This window comes from Dromiciops gliroides, chromosome 1, assembly GCF_019393635.1.
Source record: "Dromiciops gliroides isolate mDroGli1 chromosome 1, mDroGli1.pri, whole genome shotgun sequence".
Lineage (NCBI taxonomy): Eukaryota > Metazoa > Chordata > Mammalia > Microbiotheria > Microbiotheriidae > Dromiciops > Dromiciops gliroides.
In genome coordinates, this window is record NC_057861.1 from 388726461 (window position 1) to 388754064 (window position 27604).

At 40.9% G+C, this 27604-nt stretch overlaps 1 pseudogene; it reads left to right on the forward strand.

Annotated features, from left to right (window-relative positions):
- Positions 1-792: 792 nt before the first annotated feature.
- Positions 793-8564, forward strand: LOC122749595 (annotated as a pseudogene).
- Positions 8565-27604: the final 19040 nt, after the last annotated feature.

Here is a 27604-nt window from a genome sequence, read left to right on the forward strand (position 1 = left end):
ACTCAGAAATGCATAAAATATGTATATATACACATATGTATAGTATTATATCATATCAACATATTTTATCTTTTAATACCATAATAATTCAGATTTCTTCTCTGGTACTAAGGACGGGCCAAAAAATTTTACGTGGATTTTTTAGATCATGGGGCGCTACATCCCTAACTCCCAAGATGTGGAAAGGATAACTGTACACCTGAGACTTTGAAAACTTTAAAGCACTGGGTATATACTTAGATATGAATATTTTGTTTCTCCTAAAAAAAATGTGAGGGGCATCTAGGTGGCACAGTGGGTAGAGCACCAGCCCTGGATTCAGGAGTACCTGAGTTCAAATCCGGCCTCAGACACTTAACACTTACTAGCTGTGTGACCCTGGGCAAGTCACTTAACCCCAATTGACTCACACCAAAAAAAAAAAAGTGAGTTCCTTGAGAGCATGAGGTGTTTTATTTTTGTCCTCATATCCCCAGTGCTAACACAGTGCCTGGTACACTTGCTGACTGATTGATTGGTTCATGTATATAACAGTCGATGTTTTTTATTTTTATTTTATTTCTTTATTTTTTAAAATTTTTTTAGTGAGGCAGTTGGGGTTAAGTGACTTGCCCAGGGTCACACAGCTATTAAGTGTTAAGTGTCTGAGGCCGGATTTGAACTCAGGTACTCCTGACTCCAGGGCCGGTGCTCTATCCACTGCACCACCTAGCTGCCCCCGATGTTTTTTATTAAAGAGCTTAGAGACACAGTTTTCTGCTCCCTAATGTTAATGACCATCTTCAGCTAAACATGGAACTTCCCCGATTCTGGTTAGTGTACAGCCTTGGTCTTCCTCAAGTGATCATGACTCTAACCCTGCAAGGTGGGTCTGTGATTATTGCCATATCTTCTTCCATATGGTTTTCAGAAGCTTGGCAGTTCCTTGGAATACTGTTTCAGGGACCTTTGTAGAGACTCTTAGACATTTGTGTTGGAAGAATTCCCCCCAGGGCTCTCCCCCACAGTAAAACGGAATTTATATGAGGCACTTATAACCAGGGGCAAACTGCAGGAGAGAAGTCTGACAGGTCTGTCCTAATCCTCACCCAGACACATAGAAATTGAAGCAGTCTGTGAGAAAAAGAAAGGGTCAGGATCAGGACAATTAGCACAGCCATCTGGAGAAAGGGGAGTCAGTGGGGCTGGATTGTCTTTGGATGCAGGAAAGGGGGCTGGGAGAGACCATGCTTGGGTGTCTGGGGTTCTTCCTATCAACTTTTTGTAAAATAAGTACTTCTAGCTGTCTGTTTGTCTGCTGAGAAGATGATCTATCACACAGTCTGTAAAAATAGCTCTTTCTGGGTCCATCTCTTTAGGTCTCTGTTGTGGTTAGTTGTCTGACTGTGGTTATCCCTACGTCTGGTTCTCTGTCTCTCTTGTATCATGTGTGTTTTGTGTGTAAAATTCTTTACGTGGAGACTGGGAATTTTCATTTTTCTTTTTAATGCAGTCAGAGTAGTAACCCAGAGCCTTCAGCTCAAATACTTGCTCTGTCCATTTCAAATCAGCCAAGCTACAAACACAGATGCAAAGGGCTACGGCACATGAAGGGAGAGACATGGTGCTCAAATGAAAGGCCTTCCAGTGTTTGCAAAGAAGCAGACAGGGAGAGACAGTGACTATCCTATCACACACCAGTCCAGTGGTTCAAAACATCTGGAGATACATGAGAGGATGGATTCTTAACCTAGCATCCATAAACTTTAAAAAATTTTGGTAATTGTATTTCAATAGAATTAGTTTCCTTTATAATCTGACATATTTTATGTCTTTAAAAACATTATTCTGAGAAGGGTCCATAGACTTCACTAGACTGCCAAAAGGGTCCAAGGCACAAGAAAGGTTAAGTACTCCTGCACTCTAAGCTAAATGGTACAATAGATAGATGGCTGGCTGGAAAGGCCATGCCCATGGGTTGCTTTGGGTAAAATTATTGTGATAGCTGTCAAGTAACACTTCACATGCTTTAAAAAAAAAGTATTTTTACTAGTGTTTTATTTTTTCCCCATAGACATTTTGCTTGTCCCTTCATGCAAGGTTTCCCTGGTAACATCAGAATTTGCCTGATACCTAGGTCTCTATAACAAAACATAAAACTCTTGCAGATCCCATGCAAGCACTCAGGCTAACACACAATATAGAACAGCCTTCAGATTATCACCAAGTTCATATATATAGTCAAGATAACTCTTCTTCTTTGGTGGAGTTCCACTTTCTAGGAACCTAAACAGCTCTCCATACATTGAACACTAATCTGGGAGTCCCCCAAAGAGGATAACGCTTCAGGCTGTTAGTTAAACCAACCTTTCCTCGGGTGAATTTCACCCCCACAAAGACCTATATGGTGAGGTCCCAGTTAGTTCAAACAATGAATCCCTTGAAGCGATCACATTATTTGAATCCACACGATTCAGTTATAATTGTATATGAAATATGCTCAATGGTTCTATCCCAGTAGATATTTGCAATGAAAATTTAAATAATGTCAAGGATCTTATGGTATTTATTATTCTCATTAATCTGGACTAGTTGGGGGGGCAGCTAGATGGCGCAGTGGATAAAGCACCGGCCCTGGATTCCGGAGTACCTGAGTTCAAATCCGGCCTCAGACACTTGACACTTACTAGCTGTGTGACCCTGGGCAAGTCACTTAACCCCCATTGCCCCGCAAAAAACTAAAAAACAAAAAAACAAAACAATAATTTGGACTAGTTGGAGTATGAACCTGAGATTAGGGACCCTCACAAAGAGAAAGCACTCAAAGATGTTAGAGATCCAGCATCCTTCTCCTAGACCTACACAGTCCACACAACCATCACCCAAGTCCAGATGCTCATCATTTCTCAGATGGTCTCCCTATTGCCAGGCTCTCCCCATTCCAGTCCATTCTTCACAATGTGCAGAAGGGATATTCTAAAAGTACAAGTCTGATCATGTCAACCCTTGCTCACAGAGCTCCATTGCTCCCTCCTGCCTCCAGGATTAAATATAAACTCCCCTGTTTGGCAGGTAAGCCTTCTACAATCTGGCCTTAGACTCCTTTCCAGACTTACTCTATGACTTCTCACATTCTTCTTGTTGTTTGTTCTTTGTTCACAAAGAGGACCAATGGTAGCACATGCATGTGAATTGGATCATATTCTCCAGTCTAACCAAACTGGCCCGCCAGCCATTCCTCACTCATGATCTTCCATCTTTTATATCTGTGCCTTTCTTTCCATGGGACAGCTTCCATTCCCGGATGCGCTTTGGCCCCTTAGACTCTCTCACTTCCTCACAGCTCAGCTAAGGTGCCACCTCCTAGATGAGTCCTTCTCTGAGCCTACGTGCTTTGTGTATATCTTGTGAGTGTGTGTATATGTATATGTATATAGCATGTTCATATATAAAAATTACATATCTGTATCTATGTTTTTCTGGGCAGCCAAGTGGCCTGGCATCAGGAAGATCTAAATTCAAACTCAGCCTCAGACACTTACTAGCTGTGTCTCTCTGGGCGATTCACTTCACTCTGTTTGCCTTAGTTCCTCAGCTGTAAAATGGAGATACAGCAGAGAAGGAAATGGCAAACCATTCTAGTATCTTTACCAAGAAAACCCCATTGACAAAGTCCGTGGGGTCATTTAGAGTTGGGCATATCTAAATGACTAAACAACAACAATCTGCATTTAAGTACACACACACACACACACACACACACACACACACACACACACACACACACACACTGAGCAGCAGCTTAGGGTAGTGGATTGAGGACTTGACCTTGGAACCAGGAAGACCTGAGTTCAAATCCCACCTCTGACATATATTGGTTGTGTGACCCTGGACAAGTCACTTAACTGTTTATGCTACCAGGGATAGGATTAACATGCTCCAGACATGTTATAAGTGTGTAATTTGTAGACAAGACATCAAACTTCTTTGTTGGAGAAAGTTTCTTCATCTGGGAGTTCCCCATAGCAATGAAATCAGAGGGCCCGTCCTTAGCCCTATTGTTTTCATGCGTGTGTAAATAAAACAAATGTAAGTTCTTTGAAGGCAAAGGACTGTTCATTTCTGTCTTTCATACTTAGTGCCTAGCAGAGTGTCAGGCACATAGTAGGCCCTTAATAAAAGCTTGTCAATCAACTAACTGAATGAATCCTTTCCATCTGGGGGAACCAGGGAAAATTACATGAAGAACACTTGAGAGATACCTTTGGTAACTGCTTTGTGCCTTCGTCCCCTCCCCCCAGTCATAGTCACAGGCCTTTCCTATGTGATACGGCAGATTTAGGGCCTCTCCTACAAAGGTGACTGTGTAAGTGCAAGCTGCTGCTATTGGTGCCAGGAATTAATGTTCTCATTTTCCATGCAAATCAAAAGAAAAGTGACTAGATGCCCAGGGAACATAATGACTGTGAGTTTAAATTCTAAAGTCCCTTTACTAACCACCAAAGGGGGGATCCTGTAGGTCAGCTGAACAGCTTTCTTGGGATACTTCAACCTGACATAATATATTGCGTCTGAAATGGCAAGAGGGAGAGTGGGAGTCCCGCAGTGAAAGCCTGCTGTTTCTTCTTTGAGAGCAATAGAGATAAACTTAGTGTACATTTGTCAGTAACTCCAAGATGTGAACTGTGAAAGTTTTTATCAAGTATTTCGTGAGCTGCTACCTCTAGGAACAGCCCAGCTGGGCTCCAGCTGTTGTCAACCAGAGTGACCAGTACTTGCCAGACTACTGTCTGGTAAGTGAATTCAAGATACTGCATTCATAGGGGATATGTTCTAGATGTCCTCAAGAATGGAGAAAACCTGTAGTACTCTACTGTTTCAAGCTGGAAATGCAAAGCACTAAGAGACTCCTGGTGAAAATGTAGACGAGTCTGTCTACAAGGTGCAGATTCAAGAGGCCTGATTTCTGAACCCTCCTTCCAGTGTTCTTTTCACCTCTCCCTTTTGCCGGGGTGGTGTGTGTGTGTGTGTGTGTGTGTGTGTGTGTACCTGTGTACCTGTGTACCTGCGTACATGTATGTATATGTGTACATGTGTTTTCAGGGTTCTTTCCCCCAATCTGGCCCCAGTCTGCTCTGTCTTCCAGAGAGAGAGATCTCCAAATAAGGAGGGGAAAAGGGGCATGAGGATAGAAATTGGGAGATAATAGAGAAGGTGATTGATTATCTATGCGGTTTCTAGAGTGCAGTCTGGCCACTATGAATGCTAGAAACTATAAACCAAGGCTATACAAGACTTTCCTTTTCCTATTCAGAACTACCTAATTCGAATGCTCTGTTGATTATTTATCATTAATTCTCTGTTGGTGATTTCACATAACTTGTTTGTTCATATTTGTCTGCATGTTGTTAGATTGTGAGCTGCTCAAAGGGAAGGACTATCTTTTGCCTCTCTTGTATCCCCATGGTTTAGTACAGTGCCCAGCACACAGATGGTGCTTCATAAATGCTTATTGACCAACTGGCTTTAACTATTCTAAAAACAATTCATCTTGAATATCAATCAGAAGGGCTTTTTCTGTATCACATGACATTTGTAACGTAAGCTCCTTGAGCTCTCTTAATTTTTGTATTTTTATCCTCAGCACTTAGCAAAGAGCTTAGCACATAGCAACCCCCCCCCTTTTTTTTTGGTGGGGCAATGGGGGTTAAGTGACTTGCCCAGGGTCATACTGCTAGTAAGTGCCAAGTGTTTGAGGCCGGATTTGAACTCAGGTACTCCTGAATCCAGGGCCAGTCTTTTATCCATTGTGCCACCTGGCTGCCCCACATAGCAACCCTTAAATGCTTTTTCATTCATTCATTTGTATCCCTGCTACCATCCTTGCTGTTAACAAAGCATAGATAATCATCACTGACTCTTATACAACCGTTACCATATCTGAATCTTACAACAATCCTGTGAAGTGAATATTTCTCTCACCATTTTACAGACAATGAAACCAGAGTTCAGGGAAGTTGGGTGACTTGCTAGTTGACCCACAGTTATTAAGTAAGAGAAGCAAGATATGAACTATTGTTTTCCTGACTCTAGGTTCAGTATTCTAGCCACTACTCGAAACAGTCTCACCTCAACTGGCCAGTGAGGAAGGCTATCTCTTGTCTAGTTTCACAAGAAACTCCATGTTCTCATGCTGATGGGCATTTGCTCATACTGTGGGCTCCATTTTTCATAAGTAGGAAGTCTCCTGCTTTGAGACTAAAATATCCAGTTGGGAATTAGGCCCAGTAATTGAAAACTTGATTTAGGAGGGCCCTAATCTTGCCATCCCATTCATATTAAACAGTTCAATTTATAATCTAGCTCATTCAATTTGCTTCGAGATCTGGCAGCTTCACAGGAATTAACCACATGCAGATGAGCATTTTGAACATCTTTGTAAAATAAACTCCAGTTTAATCTGAGTTTAACCTGCCACTTGACAGTCAAATGGCCTGCCTAACATTTGGAGATGGGACTTAGCTCCACATTCACCTGGCTAGGGGCTTACAACCCATGGTCCCATACATAGCATTGCTATATAGAGAGACCAACTGATTTTTTTCAGTAGTATCCTCAGTGTCCCCAAAGAGGTCAAGGAAAAAGGTGGAGGGAGGAAGCCCCCTAAGTACAAAAATATTTATAGCTGCTGTTTTTGTCGTAGTGTAGTGAAGCACTGGCCAGTGAGAAGTGGGCCCTCATGCATGTGCCTAAGAGTGCTCAGCCTGATTCAATCCTCCCTTCCCCCCATGGACTTTAGAACATTCACAGGGATTCTGTGTAGTCCATGACTGTTTCCTGTCTGCTCACTCTGTGGTGAAAGCATGGTTTCTTCCATAGGCTGCTGAACTGAAACTGAAAATGCAAAGGAAAAAGACTCCCGTGGGGGCAATTGGATCTGTTGCTTTCCTGGCAGTGACTGAGGCAAGGATTGCTGTCAGTCTTGGGGTGGGAGAGAAGGAGTAGTAGTAGAGGCTGGAGTCTTCTGTTGACACTTACCTATATCCCCACCCAGGCTGACTTTGGCCATGAACTGGGAGTCTTTTTTTCTTTGCCTATGTGAGTTTGTTTTTTCTTTCCTTAGGTGAAGGAGTATTGGAGATGGCTATGACCTTGTGAACGGTCAGAAGTGTGAGTTGCCAGAGTTCTAGGAACTGGAATTTGCTTGTAGTTTATCCCAGTGAAGAATAAGAATGACTTTCCAGTCCCGTATCAATAGTGAACTGAATTCAGAATCCAAGATACTAGTCTCTTTATGGGAGGGAGTGTTCCACCCACTGGCTATATCACCTGCAGAAATGAATTTGTTGAAGGGGTAACTAGGTGGCGCAGTGGATAAAGCACCGGCCTTGGATTCAGGAGGACCAGAGTTCAAATCCAGCCTTGACACGCTTACTAGCTGTGTGACCCTGGGCACTTAACCCTCATTGCCCTGCAAAAAAAAAAAAAAAAAAAGAAAAGAAAAGAAAAGAAAAGAAATGAATTTGCTGAAGCAAAAGCTTGGTGGCAACCACTTTATTCTCAGGTCCACTCTCCAGGGACTCAGGTGGTATAGGAGAAAGTGTGCCCCTGGTATTCTTTGTACTTGTCCTCACAATATCTACTCAGTAAATATTGCATGATAAAAGCTAATTGGTTTTAACTGATTAGATGATATAGGAGCTCTGGTCATTGGGTTAATCAATGATGCAGTAGAGATACTAATTGAAATTGGTGACTGATTTTTTTGGAGAATACACTGGAATAGGGGCTTCGGCTGAAAGCATTAGAAAATATCCTTAGGGGTATCCCTAGAACTCTGAGGGGTGGGTATGGCTAGGTAATTGTGCTCAGGGCTCTGACGGGTCAGTGGGAGTGGGGGTGTAGGAATAAGCACCTTCAGATTCCATAGAGGTTATGGTAGCAAAGAATGGCTAATAAAGGAGAGTCTGTAAATTGGGGAAGGAAAGAACAAATTATGACACATAATTATAATGGAATATTATTCTTCCATAAGATATGATGAAAGGTACAGATTCAGAAAAACTAGAAAGATTTGTATAAACTGATACAGAGTAAGGAGGTGAGCAAAACCAGGGTGGTGGAATATATATACACACACACAATACATATATATACATATATGTATATATATGTAAGTGTATATGTATGATGTGTGTGTGTGTGTGTGTATGCAGTAACAAGAATGTTATAAAGAAAAACTACTTTTGAAGACCTAAAGAGCCTGCCGTCCTCAGCAGCAACGACTCCCCTAACTCCAAAGACCTGAAGAAGATCCTGGACAGTGTGGGCAACAGGATGGATGAGGAGTGCATGAAGAAGGTCATTGGCGAGCTGAGTGTCAAGAACATTGAAGATATGATCGGGTGGGGGAGCAGTAAGCGGGTTTCCATGTCCTCCGGTGGTGCCGTCGCTGTTGCTGCCAGTGCTGGTTCTGCTGCCCCAGCTGCTGCTGGTGTTGCCTCTGCTGCTGCAGAGGAGAAGGAAGAAAAGAAGGAGGAGTCAGAAGAGTCTGATGATGACATGGCTTTGGTCTCTTTGACTGAGCAACCACCCTGATCCTGGAGTGAATAAACCTTCTATTTAAGGAAAAAAAAAAAGAAAGAAAGAAAAAAGTGTGATGAAGTTTATGACCAATCGCAATTCTAGAATATTAATGATGATGAGGCATGCTATCCCATTTACTGACAGAGGGAACATGGTATCAAGGTGAAGAATGAAACATACATTTTTGGACATAGCCAATGTATGGATTTTGTTTTACTTGCCTATGTTTATTTGCTACAAATGTTGCATTTTTCTTTACATAGTTGAGGGAGTGAGGAATTGAGGGGAGAGGGTGTTTAGCAATTAGTTGTTAAGCTGTTCTGCAGTTATGTCTGACTTTCCGTGACCCTTGGGTTTTTCTTGGCAGAGATACTGGAGTGGTTTGCCATTTTCTTCTCGAGCTCATTTTATAGATGAGGAACTGAGGCAAACAGAGTTAAGTGATTTGCACAGGGTCACATAGCTAGTAAATGTCCAAGCCTGGATTTGAACTCAGGAAAACGCATCTTCCTGACTCCAGGTCCAGTACTCTATCCACTGTGCCACCTAGCTGCCCTAGCAACAGTGTTGCTAACACACACACACACACACACACACACACACACACACACACACACACACCAAAACAACCCAAAACCCTAAAAACAAGAAGAGGAAGAAGAAAAGGAGGAAGAAGAGGAAGAAAAGATATTTTTTGAAGCATTTTTTAAAAATGCACAGAAAAGAAAGACATTAGAAAGAAATACAGATAAGCAGGACTGTTTTGAAAGTAATCTGTTGGAGTTATTATATATTTTTTTAAAAAGATAGATGTATGTAAAAAGTTTGTGATTATACACACAATCCTCTTTTTCTTTTCTACTTTGTTTTTTCCCCATTTTATTTTTTATCCTGAACTTAACAAACACCAAATAAAATGAGCATATATATGTATGTGTATATATCCTATAGTGTATGGATGTATATGCACACACACATTTACTATAGAACAATAATTGTACTGTTCTGCTGTGTATATAGAAATGTTCTTTTGCGTGTGTTTATTAAATTCAGAATAAAAACAGAATTTTTAAAAAGAGAGTATACTCAGTAAGTTCATCAAATTTACAATGCAAGTTATAGACATAAAAATTTTCAGTGCCCACGAACTAAAGACACCATTTAGAACCCACCATATTGCAATAATGCTCTTTTAATGAGAACCCTAACTAGGAATTTTTGTGCCTGAAGGCAAATAGTGGGAACTGGTGCAGAAAGCATGTCTGAAGTGTGGCAACACTGGAAACACTGGAACCCAATGTGGCTTCTGTGCTGCTAAAAGGCCGAGCACTCCTAGGGAAGAGGAGAGGAGGGTCTATTGGTTACCTCTACATTTTGATGCCTTGAGGAAAAATATTCGTTGCCCTGTTTTTGCTCCTGCTTTTAATAGATCACTTTTAACCTGAAGACGGCCTGCAGCTTCATTCTCTTCCCAGAGGTTGGGTCCTACATCTCACAGACCTGCTGGACTCTTCCATTTGAATGTTCTGCTGGCCTCTACTTATGAAGCTGAGTTTGCTATTTCTTTGCCCCATAACACCCAAGCAGAAATTCTTCCTGTGTCTTCTATTTCTGTTAATGATGCCACCTACAGGCATACACAGAGTGGGGAGGCTTGGCCTAAACTCTGCAACCCTGTGATGATACTTTTCCTCTAGTCATTCAAGCTTAAAACCTTGGAATCATCTTTGACAACCACTTCTTTGTCTTATGTCCAATCAGACGCTGATTGACTGGATTGTTCCTCTACCTTTTCAAAGCTAGTCCCTTCTTTCATTTTATGCTGCAAGGGAAGTTCCTCTGCTAGAATAGAAGCTCTTTGAAAGCAAAAACTGTTTTGTTCTTTGTAGCACAGAAACCAGCATTTTGTAGGTGTTTGATAATTGGGTTATTCATTTTAATTCAACTTTATTTTTTTTAATTTTAAAATTAAAAATTTTTTTTGCAGGGCAATGAGGGCTAAGCGACTTGCCCAGGGTCACACAGTGTCAAGTGTCTGAGGCTGGATTTGAACTCAGGTCCTCCTAAATCTAGGGCTGGTGCTTAATCCACTGTGCCATCTAGCTGTCTTTTAATTCAACTTGATTCAATAGACTCCCCCACTGGTTTCACTGACTTAATACTTAAATCATCTGGTTTGGTGGTATGCTAAAACCATTATTCCTGGAGCTAGAAAATAAATCCCAGCTCTGATATTTATCAACTGTGTGATTCTAGGCAAGCATTTAATCTATTTGACACCCCATTTCTTCATTAATAAAATGGAGATAATGATTCTTGTACTATTTTCCTCATATAATGATACTTTTTGAGCAGGAAGGGACCTCGAAAGCCATTTTGTCTAACCTCTTCATTTTACAGTTGAGGAAATGAGGCCCAGAGAGGTTGAGTGAATTTCACAAAGTCACACAGCTAATGAAAGTGTCAGAGCCAGAATTTGAACTGAAGTCCTCTGACTCCAGCTCATACCACCCCTCAGGATTCTCGTGAAAGTGTCCTTTTAAAAACTTTTTAAAACAATATAAATTAAACTTAGAGACTGCTAGAGTTGGAAAGTACCTTAGAGCAAGACTTCTTAAACTTTTTCCGCTTGTGACCCCTTTTCACCAGAGAAATTTTTACATGACCCCAGCTATATAAAATAAGTATATATAACCTTTTACTGTTGCCAGATTTTTTGTGATCCCCATATTCAATTATGTGACTCAATATAGGGTCGCAACCCATGGTACAGTCCAGTCCCCTTGTATTATAGAAGAGAAAGAGCCCAGAAAGGGAAAGTGATTTGGATTATTTTTTTTGTTTTGTTTTTCCATTGTTTCAATTGTGTCCCATCCTTTGTGACTCCATTTGGGGTTTTCTTGGCAGAGATACTTAAGTAGTTTGCCATTTCCTTCTCCAGCTCATTTTACAGATGAGGAAAAATGAGGTAAACATGGTTAAGTGACTTGCCCAGGGTCACACAACTAGTAAATGTCTTTGACTGGATTTGAACTCAGGTCTTCTCTCCAGGCCTGTGGCACCAATTGCAAATCATGATCTCTCTTTGCCCTACCACCTCCCCTTTCCATTTCAACCTACGATTTCATTGATATAAGGAACTGCAAGTGTGTAGACTCTCTTCACTGATGTAGGTGAGTAACTTATCTATAACTTAAAAGTCTTTAAGGTGGCACAGTGGACAAAGCATTGGCCCTGGATTCAGGAGGACCTGAGTTCAAATCCAGCCTCAGACATTTGACACTTACTAGCTGTGTGATCTTGGGCAAGTCACTTAACTCTCATTGCCCACCCCCCCCAAAAAAAAAGTCTTTGAGTGATGTCTGATATACTGAGAGGTTAAGTGACTTGCTCAGAGTCACACAATAGCAAAGTTTACAGTTACATAGCACTTTAAGGTTTACAAAACACTTTCTATATCTTATTTGACAACAATCTTGGGAGGTAGGTACTATTCTTATCCTTATTTTACATCTGAGGAAACTGAGGCCAAGGGTCTTGTCCAGTGTGTATCTTAGAGGGAAGACTCAAACCGAAGTCTTCCAGGTTCTAAGGCTGGTCCTTTAGCCATTTCTTGAAGCCTCCATATTATTTACTTTTGAGATGATGACATCTAAGCTTGTACAGATGCATCATCAGTGAGGAATGTTATTTCCTACTAAAAGGATTTACACAATGGCTTTCCTGACATAAGAACAAAAGTAGATCCACTTGCCCCACTCCTATACACATTCCCATCCACCACCCTTTTGAATATAGACTTTTTTTTTTTAAGCAAAAGCCTGATTCAGCTTTCTCTTGCCTATGGTTATATCGTGAGAATCCCCTTGCTATTACTTGTTGAATAAGTCATGTGTGGGATCTGTCTGCTATAAATGCTGATGAAGCAGGACTGTTTTTCCATCTTCTTTTTTTTTAGCCTGTGGGGTCTCCCATTTCATGCTTCTGTTTATCCAAGTTTTATTTACAATATCCTAATAAATCTACACACTGCAGGATCATGTGGATACAATAGCTGTTTCAGGGGTGACCCATGAGTGCTGTTATGTTAGGAAGCATATGGCAATGCTTTGCTACTGAGGACATGGTAATCTCCCGGTGCAAGATTGAAATCAGGCTCTTGGCTTCTGGGAAGGAGACAAGGGACCTGAGAATTTTTAGGCAATGGCAAAACCACCAGAAGCAACACACTCGAATTCAATTAGATTTAATTCAATAAACAGTTAATAACTGATCTCTTCATTCAAGGCCCTGGGCTGGGTGCTAAGGATTCAAAGATGAATACCTAACCTCTCTGGTTTTATAATCTAGTAGGGAAGACAAGGCAGATACACAAATAGCTATAATTCAAGCTAGAAATTGTTAAGAGGAGAGGTTCTAAGTGCTAAGAGGGCCCTGGGCAGGAGTGAGGAAGGTGAACTTTCTTCTAGCTTAGAGAAATAAGGTAGACTTTTTGGAGGAGGGGTAGTATTTAAGCTGGTCTTTGAAGGATAAGCCTATATTTTTTTTTTGTTTGTTTGTTTTTTGGGGTTTTTTTAAGTGAGGCAATTGGGGTTAAGTGACTTGCCCAGGGTCACACAGCTAGTCAAGTGTCTGAGGCTGGATTTGAACTCAGGTACTCCTGACTCCAGGGCTGGTGTTCTATCCACTGCACCACCTAGCTGCCCCATAAGCCTGTATTTTTGCAAGTAGAGATTGTGGAGCCAGGCAGAAGGGAATACAGTCAGTAGAGGACATGGTATGAATAAATTCAAGAAGGCAACATCAGTAAGAAAGTAGCAGAAGTCGGCAGGATCATTGAGTACATACATGAAAAGAAATAGATTATATACTAAGGCTAATGGGTTTGTCACCTGCTAGTGACCAGAGTACTCATACTCACAATACACTTCATCTTTAAAGTATCAAAGTTTGTTGTTGCTGTTCAGTCATTTTTCAGACATGTCCTACCCCTTTTGCGGGTTCCTTGGCAAAGATACTGGAGTGATTTGCCACTTCCTTCTCCAGCTTATTTTACAGATGAGGAAACTGAGGCAAACAGGGATTAAGTGACTTGCCCAGGGTTAAACAGCTGGCAAGTGTTGGAGGCCAGATTTGAACTCAAGAAGATGAGTCTTCCTGACTCTAGGCTCAGCACTCTATCCACTGGGCCACCTAGCTGCCCAATTGAAGTTTAGTAGAAGTTAATTAAACAGGACAGAGCAATTGATTGTCTATAGGAGGTGGGGAAGAGTGGGGAGCCAGAGATGACTATGAAGTGATCACAGAAATGTTAGTGTCTTTAACGGGAAGAGATAAATGGAAAGGGGGAGACAAGTTTAGGCTGGGGTGGGGAAGGTTGAGTTTCATTTTGGATATGCTGAGCTTAACCTGTCAGTAGGGCATGTGGACAGAGATGTCCTGTGGGCAACAGCACATGTGAGACTAGCTATCAAGAGAGAGATTAGGGCTGGAGAAAAGTTTAGGAGTGAGGGATATAGAGAAAATAGTTGAAGACAGGGCAATAAAGGAGATTCTCCCTTCCTCCTAATGTGAGAAAGTACAAAGAGAAGAAAGAAGGTAGAGAACAGAATTTTGGGGAGTCCCTAAGTCTAGGAGACAGGAGGAAGAAGAACTTGAGTAATCCCATTCTTGCTTAGTGATATTAAGGAAAATAGCGTGCATTTCAAATAGTTCTCAAAGTAGGTGCCTAATGATTGCCAATAGATTGACTGAAAAGAGTTTAAAAGTTTAAAAGGCCAAGGTCTCCCACTGCATCTGGGGCCTTCTCTACTTGTTCTGATGTGTATCTTTCCTATGGACCTGAATGGCTCCGGAGGAGAGAGTGAGGTTGGTGACTTTGCACAGCCCTGCCTCACTTAAATCCAATTCATTGCAAGTCATGACATTACCCTGATGTCATGGTCCTTTTCAAGTAACAAGGGCAAACAACAACAATGAATAATCGTGACTTCAGAAACTGAAAAGCATGAAACATGTCTTTTGTCAGATGATGGACAAACAGTGCGAAAGGAGCCATTTTTTGTCAGATGTGGTCAATATAATGATTTGTTTTGTTTGACTATACTTCTCTGTTACAAAAGAGAAATTCTGCCTGGGGGAAGGGTGAGGAAGTGGGTAGTGACAGAGACAAAAGAAGAAAAGAGCATCAATGAAACATTAAAAATGAACAGAAGAGGGGCAGCTAGGTGGCGCAGTGGATAGAGCACTGGCCCTGGAGTCAGGGGTACCTGAGTTCAAATCTGACCTCAGACACTTAACACTTACTAGCTGTGTGACCTTGGGCAAGTCACTTAACCCCAATTGCCTTACTAAAAAAAAAAAAAAAATGAACAGAAGTAAATAAAAATAAATTCAGAGGGACATAAACAGGGCGATTTTATTACTACTGGTCAATTTAATATGCACTTTTTATATAAAAACAAACTGTGAATAATAGAATATATGTATACATATAAATATATATGCATGCACAGATATTTTCATTTACATGGAAAGCACATATTCTGCAGTTATTAGTCCTAGTCCCAAGTCCTGGTTGCTAAACATTTACTAGCACACCCCTGACTATAGGTGTGTGACTAAGGGCAAGCCTCAGCTTCCTTATATGTAAAGTGGGAATAACAATTCTTGAACCACCCACTTTTCAAGGGTATCATGAACCAGGCTCATCGTAGACCTTAAAGAACTATGAGAAAATGTGAGTTACCAACAGCAGCATCCATAGCTCACAATTATTTAAGATTGTCAATAAAAACAAAGCATGGTGCTAAGAATTGTAAGATACTATTACAGCCATGCCAGGGACTAGTCAGATCAGGTAGGCTTCCCATGTAAATGGTACAGGTGACTGGCTGCCTACAAGGTGTGATTTAATAGGTCTAAAAGGTCTACCTGCTTTACCCAAATAAAACAAAAGACTTTGGCAAAGGACAATTGAAATATATGGGGAGGGGAAGCTTTTTTCTTATAATTAACTAGAGTCTAGATGAAAATATGTGGTATAGGGCAGCTAGGTGGCACAGTGGATAAAGTACTGGCCCTGGATTCAGGAATACCTGAGTTCAAATCCAGCCTCAAACACTTGACACTTACTAGCTGTGTGACCCTGGGCAAGTCACTTAACCCCCATTGTCCCACATACTAAAAAAAAAGAAAAAATGTGGTATAACGATAATATAGAAGGTGAAAACAGTGTTGTATGTATGTATGCATGTATGTGTGTATGGATGGATAAATATATATCTATATACCCACGTATATACATATATATCCACATATGTACAAATATATAAACTTCCACTATTTCTATCTATGTATTACATATATTCATAGAATTATATGTTATATAATAAATATATAATACAATAATATGTGAATAAATAATATATTTTTAGTATTCATATAATGTATAAAATATACGGCTATATTTTATACATTATATTATGCATATAATATGTGTACATATACACATATATTTTCTTTAAAATTATATCTTTTATTTCTACATTATCTTTATTTCTTAATAGACTCCTTTCCCTTCTCCTCCCTAGGAAGCCACCCCTTACATAAAAAAAAAAGAATGAGAGAGAGAATGAATCAATGAAAGGAAAAGAAAAGAAAGAGGAAAAAAAGAAGTTCAGCAAAACTACCTCAACTACATCTGATAACATACAATATTTCACATCCATGGGCCTCCACCTACTTAATGAAGGGATAAAGGTACATTTTCTCATCACTTTTACAAGACAACTTGGTAATTATGATCATGGAACAATTAGCCTCATTTTATTGTTCTGTTTACAGTATTGTATAATATTGGCTTCTTATTTCCACTTACTTCACTCAGCATCAGTTCATACAAAGCTTCCTATGATTTTCTAAACTCTTCATATTCATAATTTCTTATGGCACAGTAATATTCCAAGACATACATGTACCAACAACTAGCTTGCCTATTCCAGTTTAATGGTTATTTACTTTGTTTTCAGTTTTTTGCTATCATGAAAAGTTCCACCTCAAAATGTTGATGTCTATGGGACCTTTGTTTCTGTTTTTGACCTTTCAGGAGGATATCCCCAGCAGTGGAATCTCTGGATTAAAGGGTTATGGGTATTATTATAGTCACTTTTTAAAAAACAAATCAGTTTAGTCACTTTTCCACATAATTACAAATTGTTTTCCCAGAGTGGTTGGACTAATTTGTAATTTTTCCAGCAGTATATTTGTGTGTCCATCTTTATGCAATTCCTCCAACATTAGTTATTTCTACTATTTACCATCTTGCCAACTTTCTGGATTTAAAGTAAAACCCTAGAATTACTTTGATTTGCATTCTCATTATTAATTATCTGGGGAATTTATATAGTTGTGAATAGTTTGCAATTCTGTTTTTAAGAACTATATATTCATATCTTTTGTATATACAAATCTTGTTATTAACTTCTGAATAACTCATACCTGTCATTTCTTGCTGGAGAACAATTAGATTCATATATCACAATTTGTTCAATCATTCCCCAGTCAATGGGTGACAAAAAGTCAAAGGACTTTGTTTCCTGTTATTTGTTGCATTTGTTGAATACATTTTCACAAAATCTTAGCATTGGAAGAACCCATCTAGTATAACTTAGATTGTACCTGGCTAAAAATGCCCTCTACAACATACTGGATTGACCTCAGGCAAATCATTTAACTTCCCTAGACCTCAGTTTTATCATCTGTAAAAGGAAAGGATTACACCAAATGACCTCAAAAGACCCCTTTCAGCTCAGAATCCCATGGTCAGCCCTCAGAATTGTTCTTTTTATTTAGCTCAGGGTTCCTTGACTGCCTTAGGCAATCTCCTTGGCTGCCACTGTCCAGGGAGGACTTATGAGGTGGATACACTCTAACCTTAAATTTTCTTTCGCAGAAGGCTGTCTTCTTCTTCTTCTTCTTCTTCTTCTTCTTCTTCTTCTTCTTCTTCTTCTTCTTCTTCTTCTTCTTCTTCTCCTTCTTCTCCTTCTTCTCCTTCTCCTCCTCCTCCTCCTCCTCCTTCTTCTTCTTTTAAATATTCAGGTAGCCACTAAAGTTAGAAGTGTTTCTCTCTTGTGCATTCATAATTCTGGCTAAACTTGGGGCTTCCAAAAATAATACCAAGGAGGAAAACGCCAAACCTTATTGCTTTTGTGGCTTTTTTTTTTTTTTTTGCTGGGGCCAGCTTTCGGCCATATTTCCAATGATCAGTCTGTACTCCTAGTTATATACTAAGTACATAAACTGTGTCTGCTACAAATGATGTTTTTCTAGCCTGTCCATATAGCCTATTAAACAGGAGTTGGAGCTTTTCCATCCCTAAAGAGAAGGCCTTGGCATAAATAATATTGTCATTTGGGAAGGCTAGACATAGTTTGAAGAAGTGACCTTGTAAAAATATTGTCTGAGGTATGACTGAGGCTAAATTATCTGACAGGGAGCTAGTACAGTCTGGGCTCTGGGCCCTCCTTGTAATGAAGTCCCCTCTTGTAGTAATGGAATCATCTGAATTGAGAGTGTAACCAAATACATCAGGAGTTTTTAAAAGCTCAGGCACCAGCCTGTTTATGAGTCCCCTGAGTAGGGAAGATGGCTAAGCCCAGCTCGGGTGGTTTGCATACTCAGATGGCTTTGACTTTTTTTTAGGAGCCGGATGTCCCAGGGAAGCCCCACTGAAGCCCCCTCTTGAGCTGGGACTTACAAATAAACACTAGCTTTCCTTCCCACAGTCCTGTAAGGTAAGTAGTATAGGTATTATTGCCCCCTGCCCCCCATTTTACAGATGACAAAACTGAGGCTTGGAGATGTTAAGTGATTTCTCCAAGTTCACACAGCTAGTAGGTAAATTTTAGAGCCATGATTCATTCTAGTCCCTCTGACTCCAAGTCTAGTAATCTTTCTACCATGCTATATCGGCTCTAGTGAATGCATTAGGGTATTCTCCATTTGACTCCATTGGTAGGCAAAGCATTTTCTATACATTATCTCATTTGAGTCTCCAAAGACATTATGAAGTAAGTGCTATTATTATCCCCATTTACAGATGAGGAAAACTTTGGCTGGGACACCTTGCCTGGGGCTACAAAGCTGTTAAGTTTAGGAGGTAGAATTCCAGCTTAGGTCTTCTTGGTTTCAGGTTCAAAACTGCAACACCTACTATGCGCCAGGTACCATGGTACACTGTATTGAAGGTACAGACATTCCTAGTCCTGGAGGAGATTGTGCTCCCTCAAATCTTTAAAACTATTCCCACTCTGAAAAATCATGCAATAATAACCTAGAGCCATAGAACTCTCAGAGCTGAAAGGTCATCTTCTCCAACCCTCTCACTTTATAGAAGAGAAAAGTGAGGGGAAGTGACCTGCCTAAGGTCACACTTTAGTGGGTCGGTCAGGTCTCCTTGACTTCCAGTTCCCATTCCATGATACCATTCTTGGTAGTCAAGTATTTCATTGCATGTCTTGTCTCCCCAACTAGATAGTGGATGACTGACTCATCAGGTCAAACTCAGGGGAGGCTGATAGATTGTGTTGCTGCTCGCTCACAGTTTAAAATTACTCAGCCAGGGAGAGCTGGGGGGAGGGCAGGATGAGTCATGACTAGAACACCTGGGCTCCTGATGTTTGCAAGAGTTACAAAGACATCCAGTCAGCACCAGCCTGGGGCTCCATTTCTAGATGGATTTGGGGCGGTTTTACCCAATCCTAAGGGAGGAAAACGCAATGATTGTTTGGAGGGGAATGGGGAGAGAGAGAGAGCAAGTACCCTCATAGTGGACAAGAAGCCCCGAGGGTGTTTGCCAATGAATCAGGGCAGGGCCTAGTTCTTATTCATCATGATCATCACAGACATTGACAGAGTACCAGTGGAAATCAGGGTTGAAAAGAAAACTGTAACTAGGTAACATCCCTGCCTGCTAGGAGCTTACTGTCTGAGGCAGGCTACATTGGTGCAGGCAGACTTATAAAAAAGGCCACATGCCCACAAAAAACAGTTGTATGAACCTCTGCAACACATATGAAATACCGCAATAAAGCCTTACATACTGGGCAGATGTTTGGGAGAAGGGTGTTTCCCATGATATTATCCCCATTTTTCAGATAGAGAAACTGAAACTCAGCAAGGTTAAGGGATTTGTGCAAGGCCATATGGGCAAATACTGGTGGAACCTAAGTCTCATATTTTCTCTCCTCAGGCCCTCTTCATCATACTCTAAAGATATGCTGCCATTAGCCCCAGCCACAGAAACTATGGAAGTGGAGTGAATAAAATTTCATGTTTGCTATTGCTTCAGAGGCCAGAGTTCAGACCAATATGTTATAAAAATTCTAGCTATTAGAACTGCCAAACATTGAAATAGCAGCCTTATAAAATAGTGAGATTCCCATCACTGAAAGATCTAAAGCTGATAACTACTTTTTCTTTGCTACAAAGGCAAGCTCAAGTGGTTGGGTATATAGGGAAATAATTCTGGTAGAGAAACAAAATGCATCAATATGTTTTTTGTTTGTTTTTTTGGAGGGCAATGAGGGTAAAGTGACAGAGTCATACATCTAGTAAGTGTCAAGTGTTTGAGGCCAGATTTGAACTCAGGTCCTCTTGACTTCAGGGCCAGTGCTTCATCTACTGCACTACCTAGCTGCCCCCATCAATACATTCTCTCTCTCTCTCTCTCTCTCTCTCTCTCTCTCTCTCTCTCTCTCTCTGAGGCAATTGGGGTTAAGTGACTTGCCCAGGGTCACACAGCTAGTAAGTGTTGAGAGTCTGAGGCCGGATTTGAACTCAGGTCCTCCTGAATCCAGGGCCGGTGCTCTATCCACTGCGCCACCTAGCTGCCCCCATCAATACATTTTAAACGATCCCCCCCCCCAACTGTTTTAGTCAATTAACATTAAGTGCTTACTACATGACACCTACTTTTAAAACAAAATGATCAGAAAAAATGGGTTCTATAGCAGGGCTTCCTGAATTTGGCAGGAATTTAAACTAGATGACCTCTTAAGAGTTCTTCCATTTCTCTAAGTCTTAAAGTAAGACTGTAAATCTCTGATCTAAGCAAGAGATCACTCTACTCCCTCTTCTAATCCATAGCAGCCTCTCAATGCAATTCAAATTAGCCAGAGTTTACTTCACTCCTCTTTCTGCCCAGCCTCCTGAATCTCTGGGCTTCTCTCTACCATATCCCAGCATATTTCTTACCCTGGATGTTCCCCTGTCTCTGCAGTCCCTTCCTATGATTAGTAAGTTCTTCCCAGAACCTCCATTTGAAAAAGTATCCACACCAGTCATACTCACTCCTCCACTCTTGTTTCAGCTCCACTCCTGACTCTACAGATTTCTCTACTATGCCCCTAAATGACTACTTTCTCGCCATCCCCTTCACCACCTTCTGCTTTTTAGTTCCTTATTATGGGTTGTTTTCCTCCATTAAAATGTTGTTGTTGATGTTTATCTTTCGTTTTTGAAGAGGACCAATGACATCACAGATGATGGTGAACTGGATTTAAGTGAGGCAGAGTTGCACAAAGTTGTTGGCCTGACTCCCTCTTCCAGAGTCATTGACTTCCAATGGCAAGACAAAAGTCAGGACCACTGGCCATGGCCCGGGGTGCAGTGAATGGCCTTGGTGGCTTTGATGTCTGACCAAGTTCTAAGGACTCCACAGCACCTGCTTCAGCTGCCTTCATGGCCTTGGAACTAATTGTTTGTCAACCCATCTGCTGAGAGGTTTACTGGGGTGTGGTACCTGTGTGTGCTACAGTTTCTTGGAGCCACAGGTGAGTTAGAATGTAAGCACCTTGAAGTCAGAGACTATCTTTCTTTTCACTTGTATTTGTAGCCTCAGTGCTTAGCATAGTGCCTGGCACATAGCACTTAATAAATGCTTGTTGATTTGGCTTGACATATAATAATGCCCAAAATGTGAAAGGCAGATGTCATGTGACACAGGACGGGGGGGGGGGGGGGGGGGGGAGGGCCACCACATAACTCCGTCCTCTGCACCTTGAAGATTTGTTTACTTTGCTGTTGACAAAGGCTGGGAGGGACCTTTCTGAAATGTTTGCTCAGGGGCCCAGAACTTAAACACAAGCTCCAGTTGGTCATATGTGAAGGATGGGCCACACATGCCCCCTGGGGGCTCTCTGAGTTCACACATGTCAGATCAAGAGATAAGAGGGGTTTCCAGGGCAGGAGTGGTTCTTGCAGGAAGAGTCCTGTTCCCAATATTTCAACCCTCTGGTTAGGAAAGGGGGTGTTACAGTTAAAACAGAGGTGGTGGGGGGAGGTTGTTAGCAAGAGAGATGAAACTCCTGGTATGTATCCAATGGAGTCTATGGCCAGGAAACAGAGGCAAGGTCATTGGCTGGAGCTCACCCAGCCCCTCGAGGAACTCATGGGGGGAAACAGGCAGAAACCTATTCGTGAGGATGGCATGTTTACAACCTCTTGGCACAGCCCTGAGGCTGCAGAAGCAGCCAACATGAATCCCATCGATCTTATCTGCAAACTAGCTGCAGGAAATTCCACCCTCCCTGTGAGAAAATGTAGACTCTGTTTCCAAGAAAAGACAGCTTGCATTCACCAGGCCATCTCAACTCCCCACCCCCATTTCATTCTTTTAGCTGAGGTTTAGCAGAGGAAAGGAGGCTATAGAATAATGCTTACCTAACCTTCGCCTCTGCCACAGGCATCGGGTCCAAATCAGTTCTCAGATTGTGACTGTCTCCGTTTGGAGATAGAAGATCCCCAATGGGAAGCAATTGTTAGTCCCAACCCTCAACGTCGTTATAAAGAGCATAGGAAATCTCTTCTTAGTCCTTTTCAATTTCTAGGTCTTCCTCTTTCCTTTTTATGAGCCCAAGGCAGAATGGGAGAGAGGAAGAAGGCCCGGCTTGAAAGGCACAGTATATGAGTTCAGATCTTGGCTCTACTTCCTTTATGACCTTCACTAAGTTACATTAACCTTTCCAGTACTGTTTCCTCATCTGTCAAATATGAGGGTTGGATTTGATGACCTCTAAGGTCTCTCCTAGGTCTCAATACATCATCCTAGCATGGAAAAATATTCCTACTTCAATGCTTGCATACTTCTCCCATGCTCTTACCATGTCTTAATCCAAACTGCAGTTAGTGTACATAGAGTATGTTTATATCAATCATAGTTTCATTTAGTTTGCATTTTAATAATGTACTTATTTATGTAATGTTGTTTATTACTTTTATCTGTACTCAGATCCTCTCCCCCTAATTAGACTGCAAACTCCATGAAAAAAGGTATGTCATGTCTAAATTTTGTACTTCTCCCAGCACTTAGCACAGAGCTCAGCACACAGTAGGTATTTAATGAATTTCTGTTGAATGAATGAGTGAATCAAGCAATCAATCTAACAAACTATCTCTCTTTCCTCATTCGACCCCCTGCCCCCTCAATCCAAATCCCATCTGCTACTTTGGGAAGAGTTCCCAGAGGTTTGGGTGAGTTATTGAAGGCTGCTTTCCTTCTTTGTTTCATGATAACCTTTCCCTGTGAGGTCTGCATTAAGCCCCCCAAGAAAGAAAATATTAAAAAACCAGACATCCAAACCAACCAACCCAGCAAACAAACAAAAACAAAGAAAATGAATTGAAAATTGTGATTAGTATACAGGTGCTTGATGTTTATATAGAGAGAGAATGTATAGGCAGCATGTGAAGATCACTGGCTTTTAACATTTTAGCTTTTAAAGGGGAAAGATTGCATCGTACGAATGTATGTATGTATAAATATACAGATATGCATCTGCATATATACATACACATAGATGTTCATCTGCATATATTCATCTGCAGACATATGTACATGTGCATGCACATGAACACACATACACACATGAATGCTTGCAATTTGGTTTCTGGGAGAAGTTCATCAGTATCGTAAGTCAATTTCATGATGGTATGCTTGCATAGGTTCTGGATAATGGACAATGCTCTCACACTTTCCCAGTCACCAATGGAGTGAAGCAAGGCTGTGTGCTTGCTCCTATGTTTTTTATCATGATGTTTTCAGCAATGTTGTCAGACACCTTCAATAAAGATAAAAACAATATCAAGGTCAGCTACCACACTGATGGTAAATTATTTTAAAACTACAAGCCAAGGTTAAAGTAAATGGTGAGTTGCATGATTATTTGTTCACAGATGATTGTGTACTCAATGCAGCCCCTGAGGCTGAGATGCAACAAAGTATGGATGCTGCTTGTGCTAATTTTGGCCTAACAATGAACACCAAGAAATCACAGATTCTCCACCAGCCAGCACCACACCTTCCGTACACTGAACCAATGGTTACAAAAAATGGAGAAATTTTGCATACTGTGGATAAGTTAACTTACTTTGGCAGTATTCTTTCCAGGTATGTGTAAATAGATGCCGAGGTTGACACACGTATTACCAGAGTTAGCTCAGTGTTTGGATGGCTCTGAAGGAAAGTGTGGAGAGAAGAGGTATCAGCCTACCAAACTGAAGGTCTACTGAGTCATTGTGCTGACCTCATGGCTGTATGCCTATGAAACCTGCATAGGATAGCAGCACCATGCCAGGAAACTGAATTGCTTCCATTTGAATTGTCTTAGGAAGATTCTGAAAATCACCTGTAAAGATAAGGTACTGGACTTCCGAGGTCCTTTCTTGAGCTATCCTGCCAAGTACTGAAACTCTACTGAAGACAGTGCAACTCTGATGGGCTGGCCACATTGTTCGAATGCCAAGTATATATTTGCTGAAAAGTCTGTTTCACAGAGAACTCACACAAGGCAAGCACTCACATGGAGGTTAGTAGAAGCATTGCAAGAACACTCTTAGGTTCTCTCTAAAGAACTTTGAAATGGATTGTGTGACATGGGAGACACTGGCAAAGGACTATACCCTCACCAGAGAAGGTGCTGTGCTCTATGATCAAATCAGAATTGCAATAGCTCAAAAGAAATGTGAGATATGCCAATTTAGAGACATCTCCACTCCATATGTTCATCTGAACTATTTGTGCCTGACCTGTGGTAGAGCCTTCTGAGCTCATATTGGTCTGATCAGCCACAGTCAGATACACTGTACCTTGACCCCAACATAGCAATGTTATTTTGATTCTCCTTGAGAATGAAGGACAACAACCAACCAATATGTTTGTGTTATAAATAAATGAATGGGATGGAACACCGGCCCTGGATTCAGGAGGACCTGAGTTCAAATCCAGCCTCAGACACTTAACACTTACTAGCTGTGTGACTCTGGGCAAGTCACTTAACCCCAATTGCCTCACTTAAAAAAAAATAAATGAATGAAAAATAAATAAATGAATAGGTAGATAAGTATATAAATAAATAAATGTATTTATATATACACACACACATAAACATGCTGCTTTGGCTCATGAAACAATGAGTTCCTCATTGCTAGTTTTCAAGTAGAAGTGGGATGACCATCAGTCAGAGAGATCATAAGAGGAAATTCCTTGCAGAGATAGACAAAGCATTCATTAAGTAATTATTATGCCAGGCATAGTGTTAAATGCTGAGGATACAAGTACAACAAAAAGAAAAATAGCCCCTGACCTCAAGGAGCTTGCATTCTGATAGAGGAAGACAACACATTTAAAAGCCAACTGGAGGGGGCAGCTAGGTGGCGCAGTGGATAAAGCACCAGCCCTGGATTCAGGAGGACCTGAGTTCAAATCCAGCCTCAGACACTTGACACTGACCCCGGGAAAGTTACTCATTGCCCCGCCCAAAAAAACAGAAACCAAAACAAACAGAAAATCAACTGGAAAAAAAGCCAACGGAAAAGGGGTGGGGAGGGTGAAGAGAAGGTTCCCTTGTGGGCAAGGTGGAAAAGTAATCTTAAATTGTGGGCTGTGACCAGATATGGGGTCATGTAGCAGAACGTGGGGTTCACAGAAAATTTGGCAGTAGTGAAAGGTTATGTAGACCTATTTTATGTATCTATTTACTGGGGGTTGTGTAAAAATTTCTGGGGCAAAAATATGTCATGAGTGGAAAAGGTTTAAGAAGCCCTGGTCTAGACAACATCTAAGACTTCAAACTCTAAGCTCTGATGATTCTGTGAAAGACTAACTCTTATAAGACCCAGGAAAATGCTGTGCTGAGCAGGAGGGTTTGTTCTAGGTATTCCTCTGAGAGTCTTCTTTTGGACATAAACTTGGCATCCAATGTCCTTATACCCCCTCTTGAAAATCTGATGGGTACCTGTGTTTCAGACCTCTTTCATTTGAATCAAAACTATGCCCCATTCCTTGTCAGAATGGATTCTCAATAATCCACCAGCTAAGGTGTTCTGAGCATATTTTCATGGGTTACCTTTCCTAGACATCATTTGTGTTTTCAGTTAGGTATTCGACACCAGAGACCAAAAAAGAAGGTGTGAAGTGAGATCTCCAGACACTCCTGGGCTAGGGCCAGGGCCAGGGCCTGGGAGGGAGGAGGGGTTTTTTTGAGCAAAGGATCCATGTGGCCCTCACTCTGCCAGCCCAGTGGCTGTGAGTGCTATATTACTACTGAAAGCACATTGTAGTTCATCTACCAAGAATCTGTTCAGGGGAAGGGAGACATTTCATAAACTCTGCCTACATTCATGAATATTTGAAGTGAGAATTCCTTATATTTTTTATCCAACTATTGATATTTGTCCACCAGAAACTGTTACTGAGACTTCAACTCCCAAAATATGTTCACAGTCTGGACTTTTTTTACCTTTGGATCTTTAGTAAAATCATAAGATCATGGATTTACAACTAGAAAGGATCTTAGAAGCTATCAAGTCCAAACCTCTTACTTTATAGATGAATAAATTGAAGCATAGAGAAGTTTAAGAGACTTATCCAAGTCACACAACTACTTCAGTTTTTTTGTTTTTGTTTTTGTTTTTTTTTGCTGGGCAGTGAGGGTTAAGTGATTTGCTCAGGGTCACACAGCTAGTTAGTGTCAAGTGTCTGAGGCTGGATTTGAACTCAGGTCCTCCTGAATCCAGGGCCGGTGCTTATCTACTGTGCCACCTAGCTGCCCCAACTACTTCAGTTTTTGAGGCAGGATTTGAACCCAGATATTCCTGACTCAAAGTCCAGTGCTTAACATGATGGCCAATAGAACACCTGGTGGATTGAACCCTACTAAATAATTAAGCAGTTTTACTCAAGAGAGAGATTATTTAATAGAGGCTAGGAAGCACATGAACTCTTAAGGATCACAGGATTTATAAATGGAAGGGACCTTATAAATCAACTTGTTAAGACCCTTAATTTTGAGGGAATTGAGCCCCAGAGAGATTAAATAACCTTGTCCAACATCACACAGGTGATAAGTAACAAAACTGTTTTTAAACCAAGGCCCCCTGACTCTAAACCTTATCCTCTTTCCAATATACCAAGGATGCTTAATTTCTAGTTCAGTACATGCATATAAATCTAACAAAAATGACTCATATAATAAAAATAGGATTCTTAACAATACCCCTAAAGATATGAGAAGCAATTTATTTGTGAAAGGAGGAATGGAATTGGATGACATCTCCTTGGCCCAGTTGGGGCTACTTTGAAATGAGGTCACACAGACATCCCAACTTGTAGCCAAGAGAGAAAAAAAAGGAAAAGAGAAAAGAAAAGATGGCTGCCAGGTCCCTTGCCCACCAAAAGAACAGTTTATCCCAGAGAAGTTAATAACTAGGCTGAATGCTACTGATTCATCAAAGAGAAGAAGACCTTTAGAAAGCCTTTTCTTTCCTGTCTACTAGAGAAGGGAATGGCCAAAGGTCACCTCAGAAGGCCTGTGTAATGCAATCTTTCTTACTACTTCTGGTCAAGTCAGATCTCACACTAGGATTGAGGCCTGCCCAACTTTCCATTTTTGAGACGCTGAAACAACATGAAATCTTGTCCATTCCAAGCTTTACTCTATCTCAAAGACAATGTAGAGTCCAAAGGAAAGAAACATTTTTT